The sequence below is a fragment of the Lynx canadensis genome, chromosome B4 (genome assembly GCF_007474595.2).
Source record: "Lynx canadensis isolate LIC74 chromosome B4, mLynCan4.pri.v2, whole genome shotgun sequence".
NCBI classification, from domain to species: domain Eukaryota; kingdom Metazoa; phylum Chordata; class Mammalia; order Carnivora; family Felidae; genus Lynx; species Lynx canadensis.
Window position 1 is genome coordinate 55,510,659 of NC_044309.1, and position 15,627 is coordinate 55,526,285.

Sequence of the window (15,627 nt, forward strand, 5' to 3'; positions counted from 1 at the left end):
AAATGCTCATGGAAACCCACTGTCTGATATATCTGTTCATAAGTTAAAACTTGTAAAAATTGCAGTGCTTGGGTGGTTCAGTCAGTCGAGCATCTGACTTCCGCTCCGGTCATGATCTCATAGTTGGTGAGTTCCAGCAGCTCATGGGGCTCTGTGCTGACAGCTCAAGCCTACATCAGATTCTGTCTCCCTCTCTCTCTGCCCCTCCCCCACTCACGCTCTGTCTGTCTCTCAAAAAATAAACGTTAAAAAAAAATCGTAGAAATTATTTTTTCTTATAAGAGCATGAAGGAGATTGCCAGTTGCTAATTTATTATGTAATACAGTTATATTTGGAAATGTGGCTTCCAGTTAAAGACTGCTTCCCAGCTTATGTTGTAGCTACATGCCACCATTGATTATGTCCTATTGAGCAGAAGTATTATATGCCACATTCAGAACAGAACTTTAAAACGTGGAGTGTGCATTTTTTCAAGTTCTTCCCCTTTTTGTAAGTGAGAACACTGCCTAGGACTCAGCTTCAAGCCAAAGAGACACCTAAGTGCAGGGGTTCTTAATCTCAGGTTCATGAACTTGAATGGGAAAATATTATATCCTTGTCTTCACTAGCTTCTAGCTGAAATTAATATTTTCTTTAATTATGAATGTAAACAGCAAACCACACTGTGGTATTAGCAATACCTATGAATTTTCCACCCCAAAAATATTTTCATATCACATTACAATTGTTTCAGATCTCTCTAAATATCATTTACGCTCAACTGTACTTCAAGGTTATGGTGGTTATTAGATCCACTGTTAGATTATGATGCTTAATGAATTAAGTATATTTATTATTATATCACTATTTAGAAAACTATTTTGATAAATGTAATCTGGTATAATTTGTTCCCTTTATTTTTTTACATGTTTTTATTTATTTATTTTTGAGAGAGTGAGTGTGCAAGTCGGGGAGGGGCAGAGAGAGAGGCAGACAGAGGACCTGAAGCAGGCTCTACGTGGACAGCAGAGAGCCTGATGTGGGGCTCCAACTAACAAACCGTGAGATCATGACCTGAGCCAAAGTTAGACGCTTAAACGATTGAGCCACCCAGGCGCCCTTGTTTCCTTTATTTTTTTTAACTTCTTTTTAAACTTTTTAAAAAAATTTAGCTTGAGAGACACAGAGACAGCACGAGTGGGAGGGGGCAGACAGAGGGGGAGAGAGAGAGAGAGAGAGAGAGAGAGAGAGAGAGAGAGAGAGAGAGAATAAATACCACGCAGGCTCTGCACTATCAGCGCAGAGGGGCTCCAACCCATGAACCCTGAGATCATGACCTGATCCAAAACCAAGAGTCGGATGCTTAACCGCCTGAGCCACCCAGGCGCTCGAATTTCTTTCCTTTATATCTAAATGTATTTCATTTTATGCATTAAAAAAATGTATTTTATTTTATGTATCATTTTGAGAGTTGGTCTATATACTTGAATAGAGTGCCAGAGGAGTTTATAGCACAAAAATGGTTAAGAACTATTGCCCTAACCTGAAACTAATACAATATTGTATACAATTATTTTTCAGTCAAAAAACAAAACAAAAAAAAAAGAACTCTTGCCCCAGGCAATGGTGGAGACACAGGATGGAAAGTATAAGATTCGTTTAATGACTATTTACCCCAGAACCTGCAGGAAACTCCGTTCAGTCACCTCTGGATTGTTACCTAAGAGCACACTAAATAACAACATTTTAAGTCATTGTATGTTGGGGTGTCTTTTAAATAAAAGTTTGCCCTAAATACACAGGACATAGATGTGGCTAGAAAATATAAAATAATACACCTGAAATTTTGATGTTTATGCGGTTAAATGGCATAATAAGGAATTGGAGGAGTTTCAGAAAGATGGTATACTGGGACTAGTGTTTGAAAAGATAATAAGCAGGATAGCCTAGAAATGAAAAAAGTCATGAATCTTGAAAATCAGGATATATACCAAAGTTCAAAATAAAATACTGTAAAATAAAAATAAAATAATCTACACCAAGGCCCATCATAGTGAAAGCAAAACTAGATCATCTTAAAAGAAAAAAAAATGCAGTACCCCTGTAACAAAAATATTCTACTGATATTAGAATAATATTCAAGATATATCATTAATTTAAAAAGCAAGGTCAAAATAGCACATAAAACATGCTACCCATTTGTGGAGTGTGTGTGTGTGTTATTGTAGTTAACAACCAGCCCACAAATTTCATGGAGGTTAATAAACGACTCTTCTGAACCAGTATAATTTGGCTCCAGGATACCACTGATTGTAACTAAAATAGAATGCAAATCCACAGTGATGGCAAGAGATTTTTTTCCTCCTGACACCAATACATGGTATCTTTCCCAATACAATTTCTCCAACTCTGCATCAACTAAGTGTATTACAATTCAATTCAAGGTAGACACTAATTACCCAGTCCTAATGTCAAACTCCACAGATTTAAGTGATCAGTCTCACAGGAGTGATCACACTTCTTCTTCTTCTTCTTCTTCTTCTTCTTCTTCTTCTTCTTCTTCTTTTTTTAAGTATTTATTTTTGAAGGAGAGACAGAGCATGAGCGGAGTTGGGGCAGAGAGAGAGGGAGACCCAGAATTCGAAATGGGCTCCAGGCTCTGAGGTGTCAGCGCAAAGCCCAATGCAGGACTTGAACTCACAAGCCGCGAGATCATGACCTGAGCTGAAGTCAAACGCTTAACCGACTGAGCCGCCCAGGCGCCCCTAAGGGGGGATCTCACTTCAGATGCCAGTCACAAGTATCAGGTCCCAGGTTAGCCACACTTCTGTCTAACTTGGCTATAAATACCGGGGTTCCCTCAAGCCCACCCGACTCAGGTTCAACAATTTGCTAGAACAACTTGCAGAACCCAAGAAAATGCTTTACTTGCTATTACAGTTTATTATAAGAGATACAAATGAATAGCCTGATGAAGAAGTACAAGGGTGAGGTCCAGAAGAGTACCGAACCCACGAGCCTGTGGAGCTGGGTGTACCACCCTCGTAACATGTGGATGTATTCACCAACTTGGGAGTTCCCCTAACCTCATCATTTGCAGGGTTTTGTGGAAGTTTCATCTTATGGTTCCTACGTTCAAGCCCTGCTTTGGGCTCTGTGCTGACAGTGAGGAGCCTGCTTAGGATTCTCTCTCTCCCTCTCTCTTTTTTTCTCTCTCTCTCAAAATAAATAAAATAAATAAAAAATAAATAAAATGGGCTTGCCTGGGTGGCTCAGTCAGTTGAATGTTCAACTTTGGCTCAGGTCATGATCTCCCAGTTCGTGAATTTTAGCCTCACATCAGGATCTGTGCTGTCAGCACAGAGCCCACTTTGAACCTCTGTGCCCCTTTCTCAGCCCCTCCCCTACTTGTGCTCTCTCTCTTTCTCAAAAATAAATAAATATTAAAAATAATTTTTAAAAAGTAAAAACATTTGAAAAATCTAAAATATCAACAAAGAATACCTCAGTTTTTTATTTTTTATGTTTTATTTTATTTTATTTTATTTTATTTTTTAATGTTTATTTATTTTTCAGAGACAGAGTGTGAGCTGGGGGTAGGGGGGCAGAGAGAGACTGGAACCCATGATCTGAAGTGGGCTCTGTGCTAACAGCAGACAGCCTGATACAGGGCTTGAACCCATGAACCCTGAGATCATGACCTGAGCTGAAGCTGGTTGCTTAACTGACTGAGTCCCTCAGGCACCCCTTCCGTGTTTTTTGAATGTGAGAAAAATTCTGTTGTAATCAAGCTGTTTTAGAAATAGCAAGAGTATTCAAAGTATTCAAAGTATTCAAAGTATTTTAGAAGGCTCTATAACCTTGGTAACAAAAGTAAGGAACACTATAAGAAAATAACATCATAGACAAATCTCACTTATGAATGTAGACCCAAAGTCATAAATAAAACTTGAAAAAAATCATGACCAGATAAGGTTTATTCCATGACTATAAGCATGGTCTATTTAACATCAGAAAATCTGTAACAATTTATCATATTAACATTATTTCATGTTCAAATATTTACACTAAAAGGATTCTCCCACATGTCAAGTCATGCACAAAGGTCTTCACTGCTGCCCTTTTAGTTTAATTTTTAAAAAAATGCAAGTAATCTTTTTTTTTTTTTTTAAAGTAAGCTCTATGCCCACCGTGAGCCTCAAACTCATCACCCTGTGATCAAAAGTCCTAAGCTCTATGGACTGAGCCAGCCACCAGGTGCCCTCCCCAAAACTAGAAATAATCTAAATGCTTTTCAATAAGAGAGTAGATAAGCAAACTGTATATTATTCACTGTATGGATTCCTTTGCAGCAATTGGATTGAATCCATTGCATATATATGCATGTTTAAATCTCAGATAATTTTTAATGGAAAAGCAGTGTGCAGAATACGATGTATAACATTTGTGTAATATTTGTAAGCGTGCAAAATAATATTATACAGTATTAATGGATACATACAAGTATGGTAAAATATATAAAAACATGGATAGGAAGAATATACATATATACATATACATATCAATTTCGGGATAGCTGTTCTTCTGGGGAAAGATAAAGGCAAACAAGGCAAGAGGATTTCATCTCTATAATGTTTTATTCCTTAGGAAATATGACTGAATTTGCTAAATCTGGATTATGTGAACATGATTGGTTGTAATGTTGTTCTTGGTACTCCTCTAGTAAGTTCTCATTATTTCATTTTTAAAAAGTTAGAGATGTTTGCTTGATGCGACTAAAATAAAATGTTTGATTATAAAGAGGGCAATAATAGCTCCTACTGAGACCATAAAGCCACAGTTAATTATACAGTAGTTCTAATATTGACATATGATTTCAGTTTATATGGAAATGTACTGTTTTAGGACTACCTCCTTAGTTTCATTCATTACCATATCAAAAGCATATGTCTTTAGAGTTTGTATCCTTGGGAACATTCCTGGTTGCTAGGTAGACCAATAAAAGCCCTAAGATTCACATTCAGTTGTCCATGACGGTTACTAAGCTAAAAAGAACCAAAGAGAGATAGGGGAGGAACTCGTGTGTTCTGACCAAATTAGAGTTTTAGTCTAATGTTCAGCCGAGATCTAAAATACCACATTAAAAAAATTAAAAAATAAAATACCACATTAAGTCCCTTGAAGAGTACAGAGAGATCTAGAACAGTCACTGCTCTCAAATATGTTCCATTTTAGTTTATTCACTTAAAATGTAACAATAGAGTATGACAACGAATGGTAAATATAATAGGAATTCAGAGGCAGAAAAACATCTCTGTGAAGTGAGATGCTTGGTGAGATTTCAAGGGGAAAATGAGGCCCTGGGTGGGAAATAAAGGGTGAGAACTGTTCAGAGAAGGGAGCAAGGTGGGAACCAAGTCAGGGTTTAGGAAGAGGAAGTCGGGGGCCATAGAGCAGAGTGTATGAGATTTGAATACCTCTTGCTTTGTCCACTACAATATATTTCAAATTATTTTCCTTTATTTTTAAAATATAAGCAACACTATTTTATTTTATTTTATTTTATTTTATACATAGGTAATTTTCCCAGTTAAGTAGAGATATGGTGTAAAAAAATAATTTAGAACCGAATTGCCAGATAATTTCAATGCAGTAGAAGATGAAGGATGGGAAAATCCAAAGTGAGGTAAAAGTTTTGTCTTGCTTGAGGGGAGGATGTTAATGATCAATTAATTCTTTTTTTTTTTTTTTTAATTTTTTTTCAATGTTTTTTATTTATTTTTGGGACAGAGAGAGACAGAGCATGAACGGGGGAGGGACAGAGAGAGAGGGAGACACAGAATCCGAAACAGGCTCCAGGCTCCGAGCCATCAGCCCAGAGCCTGACGCGGGGCTCGAACTCACGGACCGCGAGATCGTGACCTGACTGAAGTCGGACGCTTTACCGACTGCGCCACCCAGGCGCCCCTCAATTAATTCTTTATGTGAAAACAGTATAAATATGTTTCTTACTCTACTTTTTTTTTAAGTTTTTAAAAAATTTTTACTTATTTATTTTTGAGAAGGGGAGGGTAGAGGGGCAGAGAGCAAGGGGATCCCAGGCAGGCTTAGTCAGCATGGAGCTGGACGTGGGGCTCAAACTCATAAACTGTGAGATAACGACCCGAGTCAAAATCAAGAGTCAGCCGCTTAATGGACTGAACCACCCAGGCACCCCAAGACTTTTTAAGTAAGCTCTGCATGCAGTGTGGGTTGGATGCCAAGTGCCCCTTACTCTACTTACTTCTGTATTATTTATGTGTCATGAGTTAGAGCTACCAGTCCAGATCAACTTCTTTCTCTACATTAATTTTTTTAATGTTATGTATTTTTGAGAGAAAGAGAGAGAGGGAGAGAGAGCACACATGCATGCACACAAGTCGGGGAGGGGCAGAGGGGGTTGGGCAGAGGATCTGAAGTGAGCTCTGCACTGACAGCAGTGAGCCAGATGTGGGGCCCGAACTCATGAACTGGGAGATCATGACCTGAGCCTAAGTTGATGCTCAACTGACTGAACCACCCAGGCTCCCCTCTACATTAATTTTACTTTAGGAGACGTGCTGCCTATCCCTACCACTGGCCCTTGAATGAATGAAGCCCGCCTTCTCCATTCCAGAACCATTCTCTAATTCTGCATCTCAGAGAGGAGGATGTAGGATATCCTCAGAGAGGATTTAGGATGTATTCTCTCACAGAAGTCCCCGAGTGCCTTATACAAATTCATCTACTTCCACCCTGTGGGTAACCAGCTTTACATTTCAGGAGTCACAGTGAGTGACAGACCTGATGGAGCAATGAAAGATATTTGCTCTGCTCTTTAAAGATTTCTGCCTGCCTGACATTTGTATAAAGAATAGGACCATTCAATGTGGTGCCTGCATGGCTCAGTCTGTTAAGTGTCCAACTTGGGCTCGGGTCATGATCTTGAGGTTCTTGGGTTTGAGCCTTGCCTAGGGCTCTGTGCTGACAGCCCAGAGCCTGGAGCCTGCTTCAGATTCTGTGTCTCCCTCTCCTTCTGGCTCTCCCCTGCTCTCGCTCTCTGTGTCTCTCAAAAATAAAGAAAACATTAAAAAATATATTAAAAATAAATTAAAAATTTTAAAAAAGAGAAATATATTCAAAAATAAAACTCAACATGACTTTGTAAGATAACTTTGATGCAGGGAGTTTAGGAAAGAGGACAGTATCAAAGAATACCATTTTGGCATGAAAAACTGGACATAACAAGCCTGCTTCAGATTCCCCCTCCATCACTCTCTGCCTGTCCCCCACTCACACACTGTCACTCACTCAAATATAAATAAACATTAAAAAAAAAAAGAGGTGGGCCAGCATGGCTCAGTCGGTTAAGTGTCCGACTTTGGCTCAGGTCATGATCTCACGGTTCCTGGGTTCTAGCCCCACATCTGGCTCTGTGCTGACCACTTGCCGTCTTGAGCCTGCTGCGGATTCTGTCCCCCCCCCCCCCCCCGTCTCTCTGCCCCTCCCCCACTCGTGCTCTGTCTCACTGTGTCTCAAAAATAAATAAATGTTAAAAAAAACAGAATTCTAGTGACTTTTCTTGCAAACAATATCAAAACGTCTCTCACTCTGCTATATGTAAAATATCCGTAATATCTCCTTGGTCCATAGAAGAGGTCTCAAAACATTTTAGTTCCTTTGTCTTCTCTCTTTAGTTACCACCACTCTTATTATTTGTCCTAGTTCTTTTAAAATTCTTTTTTGATCCAAGAGTCTTTTTCTCTTGGATATTATGTAGCTTATTTTCCATCCAAGTAGATCAATGAGAGCAATAAAGTAAAGGAACAGGGTGTTTAAGGGTAAATCCGAGACTAAAGCATGCAAGCAAGAAGAGGAGGAGTGGGGTGGGAGGTGGGAAAGAGCTAGTATCTGGGTATCAAGGAGTATTTGGACTTTGTAGTTGTGACAAGTACCAATCGGTGTTACTGTTAAGTATATCGAATGTCAGAATGTCTTGAATCTGATATTTATCATTGTCATTGCATATGGGTTTTGTTTTTTTGTTTTTTGTTTTTTGTTTTTTTTTTTTGTCTTTGATTACTTAGAAAGTTTTCAGGTATCAGAAATTTTTAATACTATTCTGGATAAATCAAGATGCAACCAAAAACCTCTTCATTGGCAAAATATGAAACTTTATTCTTTATTTTTTTTAATATATGAAATTTATTGTCAAATTGTTTTACATACAACACCCAATGCTCATCCCAACAGGTGCTGAGAGACTAAAGAAAAATTATCAGGTGTACCCACAACCGCAAGGAAAAGACTCCCCCCCCCCCCCCCCCCCCCACTTCTCCGCCGTTCCTGGAACCAGCCAGGGCGTGCCTGGTTGTGGTTTGACCTAAAGGCGGGAACCAATCAAGTTCTGCTGAGTGTTCAAATTTAAATGTCAACCAATAACAGCTCTGTAACCTCGAAAAATCCCTAACTTCCCCATAACCTGTTTGTGCCTGTCTATAAAAGTGCTGTAAAAACCTTGCTCGGGGCCTCTTAGCGTCACCGGCAACGAGTGCGAGGAGGTCCGGGTTCGAACCTGTAATAAACGACCCTTGCCGCTTGGCTTTGACTCTGGACTCTGGTGGTTTGTTTTCGGGGATCTCTCGAATTGGGGCATATCAGTGCCCTCCTCAATACCCATCACCCACCCTCCCCTCCCTCCCACCCCCCATCAACCCTCAGTTTGTTCTCAGTTTTTAAGAGTCTCTTATGCTTTGGCTCTCTCCCACTCTAACCTCTTTTTTTTTCTTCCCCTCCCCCATGGGTTCCTGTTATGAAACTTTATTCTTTAAAGCGAAGAGCTTGGGGAGCCTGGGTGGCTCAGTTGGTTAAGCATCTTGATTTCAGTTCAGGTCATGATCTCACAATTTGTGAAATCGAGCCCCACTTTGGACCCTGCACTAACAACAAGGAGCCTGATTGGGATTCTCTCTCTCCTTCTCTCTCTGCCCCTACCCCACTTGCTCTCACTTGCTCTCTCTCTCAAAATAAATAAGTAAACTTTTTTTTTTAATGTTTATTTATTTTTGAGAGAGACAGAGACAGACTGTGAGCAGGTTAGGGGCAGAGAGAGAGGGAGACACAGGATCCGAAGCAGGCTCCAGACTCCCAGCCGTCAGCACAGAGCCCGATGCGGGGCGCAAACTCACGAGCTGTGAGATCATGACCAAAGCTGAAGTCGGAGGCTCAATCGACTGAGCCACCCAGTGCCCCTAAATAAGTAAACTTAAAAAAAAAAAAAAATAAAGCTAAGAGCTTGCTTGATTGCCTTCAATGTAACTATTGATTTTAATCTTATTATGAAAAATTCCTAATACAAAAGTGAAGAGACTGATACACTGAACCCTAATTAATACATGAAGCACCCAAATGTAAAACTGATAATTATTTTGCCACACTGGTTTCATCTACCCTCTTTTTCTTTCTTTTTGTTGCTAAAGTATTTTGAAGTAAATCCAAGACCTCATGAGACTTCATCTCACCTACTTATAATTCTTCTGATTTTTAATTGAATTATCAAGTAGTTAACAGAAAACAGGATATTACAGGAAGTATCTAGTGAGGTACAAAGTGCAGTAATTAATCTTTTCTCATTTAATCAAAGCGAGCAGCAGGGCTCTAGTAATATCATTATACTTAGAAATGGAAATTAAAAAAAAAAAAACAAGGAAGCAGTTTTAAGTACTTTTAAGCCCTACTTCTGTTTTCCTTCCTCTTGACCTATTCCCTATTAACAACTGGCCACTGGGTACTCTGGCCTCTCAGTGTAACTAGGATATATGTGAATCATACTTATGTAATCCATCAAGTGATTGGCAGGATCCTAGGACACAGTTCAAATAGAAGTTTTTATTTTTACAGCAAAATCCTGGCCCTTCTCTCTGGGACATCTTTGAAGTCCTTTTTATTTTAACACTTCCATTTATGTTACTATTATTATAAGTTTGTATCAGTATCTTAGAATAATTGTTCTTAGTTTCACACGAAAAAAAGATGTGAAGAAATAAAATACCCAATATTGATGAAGATATAGATGATGAATTTCCAGTGGGAGTATGGGTAAGTTGATGCATGGAAATAAAAACCTGGTTTGGTAATAATAATTGAATACCAAGTTGCAATATTTGGTATTTAAAATTCTGTTAGCCTGTTCATAATTGAACAGGAGAAAAAAAATTCTTAATGTAGGAATAAACTTCCCTCTGCCAAAACTTGGAGTGAAAATGGTGACTGCTTTTTTTTTTTTTTTAATTAAGCTTATTTACTTGGGTTGGGGGGAAAGGCAGAGAGAAAGGGAGAGAGAGAGAAGCCCAAGCAGGCTGTGTGCTGTCCCCTCAGAGCCTGATGTGGGGCAGGATCCCATGAACCGTGAGATCATGACCTGAGCCAAAATCAAGAGTCAGACACTCAACCAACCTGGCCACCCAGGCGCCCCTGCTTTTTTTTTTTTTTTTTTTTTACCATTCCAGCTTCCCATGTTTTTCCTCCAGAAAGATCACTCTGCCAGACTGAAATGAAGGACTTGTGAGATGCAAAATTCGAGATTAGAAAGGGGTGAGGAAAAAAAAAGCAAATTGACTTAGAGTCATTTAAAAAACAAGTGACAAATTGGGGATGGAAAAAGGGAAAGCAGTTGAGAAAAGGGAAAGAGAATATTGATTGTGGTCTGTCAGTAAGGGGCTCCAGAATAATGTGGGTTTACGGAAAATTGAAAGAAGAGAAAAAGAGATGTGGGCAGTGTTGGTGAGTATGTGAATCGAAGTTTATTAATTTTAGATGAGAGACAAGTTAATTCTTAGAATCCCCTCAAAAATATTTTGGCTGTTGGGGCACCTGAGTGGTTCAGTTGGTTAGGTCTCCGACTTCGGCTCAGGTCATGATCTCATAGATCATGGGTTTAAGCTCCACATCAGGCTCTGTGCTGACAGCTCAGAGCCTGGATCCTGCTTCAGGTTCTGTCTCTGTCTCTCTCAGCCCGTCCCCTGCTCACGCACTCTCTCTCTCAAATATAAATAAACATTAAACAATTTTTTAATATTTTGGCTATTTGAACTATACTTCTTTGAGAATGTCTCCATTCATCAACAAATATATTTCTATGCTGGTACATCGTATTTGAAAATTCCTTTTTGATGAAAGCATAAGTTTCTACCAAGTGCATATGTTCGAGTTAATATACCATTCTTCTATAACTGTGTTCATATTATTTCCATTTTTCTACTACTTAAAAACCACTGTGATGAATATATTTGTACTCATGGCTTCTTTCCTGTTTAAGATATTTCACTAGCATAGATGCACAGAAATAGAATTACAGAATGAAAATTATAAATGTTTTATACTGTCAAATTGGTTTTTTTTTGTTTAAATGTATCAACTTATACACACTCCCACTAGATGTTTTTTAAGAACAGTCATATATACCTTCATCAACACTGCATGCTTACTTTCTTCCTTCCTTCCTCCCTTTTTCTTTTTTTATAGTCTTGAGGTCTTTTATTTTTTCTACACTTATGCCATGAATTCATAGGGAATGGGTTCTGGCAGCTTAGACTCCTTTCAATCGGCTCTCATGAAGTGTGTTTCTCTGCGTAGAACAGGCTGGTGCTTCAGTTGAACCCAAGTATCTTTCTCTTCATTTTCCTTCTTTTTCTGATCATTCCCTTCAGGAAGCTATCTCTGCTCTTTGTGTGCTTAACACACTTAATACATACATTAATTCTATTGGCAAGAATCTTGCCCTTAACTTGTGTGTTTACAACAGTGCCAGCCAACAGCATGCTGGCTAACACTGTAGGTTCTTCCAGTTTTGCCACCATAACATTTGTGGGGCATTCCTTTTTGAACAGTGCCCATTCCCTTGATGTCTACAATATTATCTTTCTTGCAGATTCTCATATATGTGGCCAAAGGAAGCACTCCGGGTTTTCTAAAAGGCCTAAAGAAGGTAGCAGGTGCTCTTTTTCTTTCCTTTTGTGTTAGTCATTTTGGTGAATTGCTGGAAGATGGTGGTCCCTGGGTGTTTTATTTGTTAGTGTCTTTTTTCATGTGATTGTTTCTATGACTTTTATTATGCTTGCCAAATCATAAGATTGGATAAATTTTCCTATTCTCATCAGAAAATAATAGCTATCAGGGCATCTGGGTGGCTAAGTTGGTTAAGCATCCGATTATTGATCTCAGTTCAGGTCTTGATCCCAGGGTTGTAAGTTCTAGCCCCATGTCCAGTGCAGAGCCTACTCAAAATAAATAAATAAATAAATAAATAAATAAATAAATAAATAAATAATAAAAATAATAATGACTATCATCTTTGAAAGAAGACTACCTCCTTCCATTTTGACCTCAAACTTTCTAACTGATTAAGTTCTTCTTTTCAGCTTATCTCTTAAGTCAGGCAAAAGACCCTGTGGGCAAGTATCCCCTTGAGGACTGCCCTGGGCCAGCAAGACGCTACCCATGAAAATGATGACCTGACCTTTACTGCCTCCCAGGATATACCCACCGACCTGTGTCCCACATTTTAAAAATATAAACCTGGAAGTATTTTCAGCACTTTGGACATTAGTCCACCGTCTTGTTGGCCTTACTGAAATAAATTCCTTTCTTATTTCACCACCACTTCTCTCTGTACCTTTGGGTTCTGTGGGCAGCAAGTGGCTGAACCTGGTCTGTCTAGGACTACTGGATCCAGGAGTTATATTGCACCCCTGTGTCCTGGAGGCTACATCTTAGATTACTTTGCATTTTCTTCTTAAAGTAATTTTTTTTAAATTTTTTTTAACGTTCATTTATTTTTGAGAGACAGAGAGAGAGACAGAATGTGGAGGGGAGGAACAGAGAGAGAAGGAGACACAGAAACCGAAGCAGGCTCCAGACTCTGAGCTGTCAGCACAGAGCCTGATGTGGGGCTCGAACCCGTGAACCACGAGATCATGGCCTGAGGTGAAGTCAGTTGCTTAACAGACTGAGCCACCCAGGCGCCCCCTCTTAAAGTAATTTTGATAGATTATCCCTTATGTTTTTTTCTATTCTCTCTCTCCTTCTTTCCCCCCTTCTGTTCTCCTCCCTCCCTTCTTCCGTTCCTCCCTTTCTTTCCCTAGTTTCCCCTAATTTTTTGGTAAAGCTGTTTTATATATTTTTGAAATATATTTTATTTTTATTTTTTTAAGTTTTTTTTTTAAGTTTATTTATTTGAGAGAGAGAGGGTGTGAGAAGGAGCGGGGGAGGGCAGAGAGAAAGGGAGAGAGAGAACCCCAAGAAGACTCTGTGCTGTCAGTGCAGAGTTCAACGCCGGGCTCAAACCGTGAGAATCATGAGATCATGACCTGAGTCGAAATCAGGAGTAGAATACTTAACTATTGAGTCACCAAGGCACTACTGAAATATATTTTAAAAGAACAAAAACAAACTCTCTACCCTGGTAATGTTCACCTTGAGTGCTTTTAGCAATGCAAAGGGACCTCATTCATTCACACACTCTCTTTCCATTTCCTATTTAGTTTATCTTGTTTGTGCCTTGAAGCAGCACGAAAAGATCTAAATCTTCACTAACCTGTTCAACCTCCTCCGAACATACTCTTCATTCTCTTCTAGAACTGACAGCAGAATATCAGGTGCGGTGTTCAACTGTGATGTGTAATGTGAATTACACATCATTTGTACAACCGCCAGGCGCTCTCTTTGGATGGGGGCCTGAGGCACTGGCGGGGAAAGGATTCACCCAAGTTAGACCAAAGGAGATAGAAGTTTATTGAACACATCACAGGGGAGCTGCAGGCAGGACAGCAGAGGAGACACTATCGCTATGAGGTGGTGTTGGGGGGCCAAAGTTAGAGGGTGGAGTGAGAGAATATGGGGATTACTGACTTAATGTAAATAGCCTATTGGTTAGTCGCTTATTGTGTTTATTTGTATTCAGTTCGGTGGGGTGGGTGCCATAGGCCCTTTTGCCTTACTCAAGTTTCCATTACTCAAGCCTGTTGCCTAAAAGCAGCCTTTACAAAAACCACAACAGAAAATAATGGGAATTATCTCTTAATAGATTTCAATTGCCTTATACTGTTAAGTTTTAATAAAAAGCTTATCTCTCCTTGAAGAGAGCTACATACCTCATCATGGTGTTCTCTCAAAGTGTTTATGAAGATTAGTGATACTCATACAGTGTGTAGAACACTGGCTGACATAAAGAAGTGTTCAAAAAACGTTAGTTGTATAAGTTCCCGGAAGGCACGTGTACAATCGATCAAGATATTCTGGTTATATTTACCCACACCCTCATTAAAAGAGTACTATTCTTTTGCATTTATTTTTGTGACATTACAAATTAATAGCAATTCTATAAGGGTCTGATTTGAACTCAGTTCAGCAGAAATATTACTTTCTTTCATTGAGAAACTCATCCATGTTTGGTAAACATAGTTATATATCAAAAACAAAGAGGATTCTTTAATTGCAGGTCAGCTCAAATATTCTTAAATTGTTTTTTTTTAAGATTTTGTTTTATTTATTAAAAAATTTTGTAATGTTTATTTTTGAGAGAGAGAGAGAGAGAGAGAGAGAGAGAGAGAGAGAGAGAATACAAGCCAGGGGAGGGGGGGGCACAGAGATAGAGGGAGACACAAAATCCAAAGCAAGCTAGAGGTTCCAAGCAGTCAGCACAGAGCCCAAAATGGGGCTTAAACCCACGGACTGTGAGTTCATGACCTGAGCTGAAGTCTGGACACTTAAGTGACTGAGCCACCCAGGTGCCCCTTAACATTTTATTTTTAAGTAATCTCTACACCCAGTGTGGGGCTTAAACTCACAACTCCAAGACCAAGAGTTGTCCACTCTTATGACTGGGCCAGCCAGGCAGCCCAAATACTCTTAAATTGTAAAGTAATTAGTTCAGGTTCTTTTTTTGCCAGGAAACAAAAGATGAACAAGACAGACGTAAATGTCTAAATTGTTGCTAAGCTAGATTTTTACTTAATACTACATCTGAAAATATTTCACCTGTATTTGAGGAAATTTTATGTTCACATTAAACAATTTACCCAAGTTAACAGATAGGAGGAGACATGTAGCCAGACTCATAAAGCTGAGAAAATAACCATATCAATGCCAATGTTATTTTACTTAAAATCTTAAAGGTATGCCATCACATATAAGAATCTAAACTAGGGGTGCCTCGGTGGGTGGCTCAATCGCTTAAGCATCCCACTCTTGATTTTGGCTCAGGTCACAATCTCATGATTCATGATATTGAGCCCTGTGTTGGGCTTTGAGCTGACAGCTTGGAGACTGCTAGGGATTCTCTCTCTCCCTCTCCTCTGCCCCTCCCCTAATGGTGTTCTCTCACTCTCTTTCTCATAAACAAACAAAAACAAACAAACATACAAAGATTTTAAAAAATCTAAATTGGAGTGCCTGGGTGGCTCAATCGATTAAGCATCCGACTTCAGCTCAGGTCATGATCTCTCACAGTCCGTGAGTTCAAGCCTTGCGTCAGGCTCTGTGCTGACAGCTCAGAGCCTGGAGCCTGCCTCAGATTCTGTGTCTCCCTCTGTCTCTGCCCCTTCCCCACTCACGCTCTGTCTCCCTCTGTC